Here is a 6000-nt window from a genome sequence, read left to right as displayed (position 1 = left end):
GTTGTTTTTTAAACACAAAAATAGGAGCTTTATTATTGTGTTGACAAAAGATGACAGACAAAAACATTGAACATGTATTTACAGTACCTAAAAACATCGAGGACTAAATCCAAGGTTATGCAAGCGGACTTCCGCTCGTGAATCTGGCGTTTCCTTTCCCTCCCTCTCTCCTGCAGTCTCCCCACCCCTCTCTCCATCTGTTCTAGACTGTCCCCCTGAAGCCTCTGGAACAGATGTAGGATATGTAGGGAGAGGGTTGGAAAGGGAAAATTCGATCCACCAACAATGCCCATTCCACTGATGGAAAAACACTGCAAGATAAGCATTCGTGTCTACATTGTACTTTTGCTTCCATTAATTAATGAGAGGTCATCATTTTACAAAGAAATGTCCTTGTCTTCCTGTACCTTAGTCTTACAACTTCAGTGTGATATGTTAAAATAAAATACTGAACAGAATTGTTCCATTTGGCAAGTATGTATGTGTGTGGTAGGTTTTAGAATGAATATTCCTAGGAGGAAGAACTTTTTTGACCAATGAGTGTTGTGCATGCTTTTCTTCCAACTGAAAAACACTATCCAAGAAGGAGCTGCGTAATTGGGAATAATGTGACATGGCAGCAGGTAGAAGACTGCGGTGGGGAGCTTGAAGAACGGTTTTTCTGAACCTGAATATGACCCTACTTGATTTACATCTCCTAGACTCATCTGCAGATTGACTTTTAGAGTAGGATACTGTGTTCCAATGGAGCAAAGCTCAGGGTACCAAGATTTAGGGTGGAGGCCAGGAAGTACTTTCTGATGGTTAGGACCCCTAAGGTATGGAAAGGGCTTCCACGGGAGGTGGTTGAAGCCCCAGTCGTGAGGGTGTTTAAGGATAGGCTGGACATGCACATGGTAGGCATGTCATGAGTGGAGCCACCTGGAGCTGGGGGGGGGGGGTCAGACTAGATGGCCCAGGAGATCCCTTCTGTCTCACTCTGTTTCTATGTTTCTGTTTCTAAAATCCTTTCTGAGGTCAGAGACAGCACTTAACCTTGAAAGGGTTAATCCACGCCCTGACCCTACACAGAAAGGACCATGCTGGCCGCCTCTCCAAGGTTGAAAGATCAACCTCAGAGATGGGAAAAGTAGGTCTTATGGTGAACATGGAGGGAGGATGCGATTGATCCTGACCTCCTGCAGCATCTTTCCCTCCCACTCCAAAGCACCCTCAGTAGACAGGATGAATGAAGGCTGTCTGGGGAAAATGCAGGAGATCAGCACATAGGAAGGCAAAGCTCACCTCTGCAGTTCCTTCTGCCCTGCTCACTTCAGTCTGGCAGCGAACAAGAGTCTTGGAAGCCTTTGAGTGGACAGGCTTCTAAGCAGCAAAGGATTTCCAGCACAAGGGTCACACAGTGTGTACTCAAACCAGGCTTTTTACAGCTTGTGGTGATGGCCACCAAATTAAATGACTCTATCAGGGTTTAGCTTGATTTGTGGATAAGACTATCAATGGTTGCTAGTCATGATAGCTACATGCTACCTCCAGGATCAGAAGAGCAAGCCTCTGAAAGCCAGTTGCTGGGAAACCATAGAGGGAGGGGGGTATTTCCCAGGGGCATCAGCTGACCACTGTGGGAAAAAGGATGCTGCATTAGATAAATGTTTGGCTTGAATCAGCAGGATTGTTCTAATGGAGCATCCTTTGAGTGAGGCATGGACCTCCTAGTACCACTCTCATAGATGCATCCAAGTTACTGTGCTTCTGTGTGCAACAGATGTTGGTATTTGATGGTTTAATAGGCAGCAAGAACCAAAGTATTAATGTAAAGCATAACAGATCAAAACATTTACACTTATGTCAGATTATGACAGTCTTCACTACTCCATTTCCTCAGTGAGACTTTAGGCAACTACTCCAGATAATGAGACCCATGCATTCATTTACAGAATAGAAATCAGATATCAGATCCTTTTAAAGCAATAAAATCTGTTCTTGCACATTTTTGCTGTGCCTTGCTGGTACTTAGTGCCCATGTCTCTAAAATGGACACCTGGGACATCAGACCTTCTTTATTCTGCATTTTATCAATGGTTTGGCTTATCCTTGGCATTGTATAGTGTCCAGGATTATGTCAATTGTTGTTGCATTAAATTTATACTCTACCTTTTTCCTTTAGCAAGGATCCTAGGGACACCTCCAAGGTTCCTGTCCTCTCCAGTTAATTCTTACAGCAGGTTGGGTGGAGAGTCTGTGGACTGAGAGTCTGGGGCAGGTTGAGCTGAGAGTCTGTGCCTAGCCAAAGTCACCCAGTGAGCAGGGAGTAAAACCCGGATCTCCAAAGTCTAGTCCAGCACTCTCACCATGCCACAATGACTCAATTATGTCGATGCACACATTTGAAATTCTTGCTTTTTCCTGCAACCCTTTGCAGTTGTTAATTACAGAATGATAGCAATAATCAGAATGCAACAAACCTCATGTCATGAACTACCTTGCAAGAGCTATCCTGAAAGAAGACCTTTAACATAGTTACAAATAAAATAAAAATGCCTACCGCTGTCCCAAGAATATCAAGAATTGGAAGCTGTGAGAAATGCAATCCATTCTTGACTGGGAATCTTTTTAGTGCCTTATTAAGCAGATGTGGTAGGGGAGTGGCCATCTGTTCAGCCTTAGCTGATCAGCATGTTCTCACCTAATGATTTTTTCTTAGTGTTCTCTTTTATATTAGCATGTTGTCAGTAGGATTATCAAAAATGATTAACCACTGAGCAATATTGAAGTTTTTCCTCTGGGCTCAAATACCCAGATTACTGTCCTTAGATATGCTCATCTCTCAGGGTGATCCTGATTATATGGAGGAGTCCAGATCACTGGTCATCCCCCTCTTGTGCCACATTTTGAATCACCCAAATGTGAAGTCTACAGAACAGGCCTCAAATTACTCAAATGTGCTCCCTGAGGGAGCCACTTCTGCACTCAGGAGAAGGGAGGCCTGAGCTCAAATCATTTGAGCAAGTCTCCCTTCTAACAGAGTAACCAAATGCCCTGATTTCTGATGCGAGAGGACCACACTCAGTACTTCCTTCCTTCCCACTTTGTGCTAGTGCAGGGCACACCTAGCTACTTGTGTGTGCAGTTCACAGTGTTCTGTTATTTAGTGCCATTGCCCGTCTCTGGGAATTTTAGTATCACATTTGTCACATCTGTTGCTACTGTATTATCCAGATGAACTCTTCCTGTTGTTTATCTTCAAAGAGCCAATTGCCAAAATTGCTCTAGCTAATCATTTTAGATAATCTAGCTGGACTGGCAGCCCACCATGGATTCGACCATTTTCTTCCATGCACAGGACTGCCCACTGGAGGGGAAAGCCAGGCATCTCACAGGCCACAGTACAAGCTGGTCCTGATCCACCCTAATTTAGTCTCGATTAAAGACCTGCTCAGGAGTTCGTCTGTGCATGCACCTCTACTGCCCCCTCCAGTTCCAGTTTTGGCACATTACCATGAAGGTGTAACAGAACAATTAAGCATGTTCCGCTTAGAACATGCTTAGAATACTATCCTCAGGAGGAGACCCTGAACAAACAGGGTTTCTGATCATAGGGAGCCCTTGGAACATGCTTGGAATTTCTTTTCAGGCCTTCTCACTCAGCACACAAATGCCAGAAGTGAACAGGGTGGAACAGGTGCTTGCGGGAATGTTGAGGTTCCTACACAGTGTGCAGGACTCCTACATAGTTAGTACTATGTACAAACTTGTGTGTAGTGCCACAAGTTGTACCACAAGTTCTTGTACCACGAGTTTTTTTTTTAATTCCTGAATAGGACTAATATCCATTTGCAAACAATGGAACAACGCATTCAGGGGACTTAGAGTGTGTAAAGTTAAACTCACTCAGAGTTTGGCTTGGTGATGCAAATGTTATGTAGGCATGGTTTAGAGACTTCGATCTGAATGGTGCTTTGCATCACATCAGCAAGGATTATGCTCTATGCTGTAAAATGAGAAAGATGCCCAGTTTTAATTCAAATGCCAACAAGCCCCTTTCTACAGAAAATTCTACAGAAAAGTAGGGTATGGGGAGAGATGAAATCCAAATGAAGAATTGGCTTAACATTTTATTGGCTTAGCATGTTTTGAATTAAGATTCTTCATGGACAGTTTAAAAAACACTCTACGATGTTCTCTTAGGACTTTCTCTGTGATCAAATGGACAAGTGCACTCAAGAACCGAGTGCTGTGTTTTTCATGTACCCAGGAAGAATTTTAATTCAAAATGCATTCGGTCAAGTGCTGTGCTCGCATGGGATTCCATCTCCTTCCCTTCACCTGTCACTGATGCCTTTCCTCCTCTGGTTTCTCTGTGGAAAAGTCCAACCACACACCAACCATGTGGTGCCCAAGCAACAAGTCCACGCAAGCCCTTGGAAGCCTGAGGGAAAGGAGAAGATGGCCTCCCTGCCCACACTCTGTTCCATGTATAGAAACCAACCAGACCAGTAGTCGAACCTCATTTCAACCCCCATGACTAGAATCCTGTTCTGGAGAAGGCAGCCAACTAGCATAGGGAGTGCAGGGCAGGCACCTGGCATCAACAATGCTGTCATGTCTGAACAGCACTCCCTCCCTGCCACCCCCAGTATCTGACACCTGAGCGGGTTGCCTCACGCTGCCTAATGGTAGGGCTGTCCCTGCCAGAGTAGTCACAGGTTGCCTTCAGCATGAGAAAGCGAAAAGCATGGCTTGGTTGCATGGGTAGGACACTTCTTCTTGCATGAGAAAGGAGGCTCTGACCCTAGAAGCATCCCTCACAAAACAGTGAATGGCAGGATTCGACATCCACAGGCTTTGCTTCCTTACTGACCAGTTGTGTGTGACTCGCTATGTGTGTCAAATGGAGGCTACATCAGTTGCACTGACGCTAAAACTATCTGGGAAACTCCTATTTCTCTCAGGCAGCATTGTAATTGGCCCTAATTACCTGAGTTCTATCTTACACAATCAGAAAATGGTACAGTTCAATGCCACACCCTTTGCCTTTGGTGGTGACTACCGCAGAAGGAACATCATGTGTGAGCATCATATTTCTAACTACTGCACTGAAGCATTTCTCATCAGGACCAGCATCCAGGATTCCAGGCAGCGTTTCCTGTGGCTGCCCTTTTTACGAGGTTCCAATGAGTGCTTGGCTTGATAGAACTGCCATTTAAAGTTCTTATAATATCCCAGAGTGAAGCTACATCACTGGCTTTCTAAGAAATTTAAACTGCTGTTGCAAACCACCTGTTCACAGAAGTGCTACTGCTGTTGCTGGCTCAGTCCATCAGGAAAAGATACTGCCATGGGAGGGGGGGGGCAGAGGCACTTGGCTGAGAGCCCCACCAGCAGTGAGCTAGTCCTGGTCATTTTTGTTGATGTACCTACTGAGCACGCTCAGTACATATACATTGGGTATGTTCTGCACAGTGCAATTAATCTATGCACCCTGAAAAGGGAGCATTTTGGAAAATATTGCCATATATCTGGACAGTTTTTTAAATGTTGTTATTGTTAGGTCAACTTATAGAATGGTGATACAATTTCCATTCTAAAACCATATTATATATTCTCTTTCCAAGTACACATTTACAAATTAGGAACTACATCTTTCCAAAATATTAAGTTGCACACTGGGACCATTTCATAGAAATGTTTAGTATTCTTGCTTTTCTTTTTCTAAGTGAAATGCAAAAGGAATATAAGAAAAATGTGTCAGGTGCTTTAAATATAAAGAAGTACAATGTATGGAGATTTATGAAGAAATGATTGGCATATATATCTGGAGAAGATGCTGTGATTTGGTCTTGTGAAATTAGTTTTGATGTGTTTTATTTCATCATCGAGATTATGGATCATTATGGGGCTGTGGTATCATTAAATATACAAAGGCTTGGCAGTTATAGCAGAAGCATATCCTTTTAGTAATACTGAAAGTGCATCAGATAAAGTGGAATCCAATCTGAGGGC

This window comes from Varanus komodoensis, unplaced genomic scaffold (assembly GCF_004798865.1).
Source record: "Varanus komodoensis strain SLA01 unplaced genomic scaffold, ASM479886v1 scaffold16, whole genome shotgun sequence".
In the NCBI taxonomy this organism is placed as follows: Eukaryota; Metazoa; Chordata; class Lepidosauria; order Squamata; family Varanidae; genus Varanus; species Varanus komodoensis.
Note: the sequence above shows the minus strand (reverse complement) of the source record.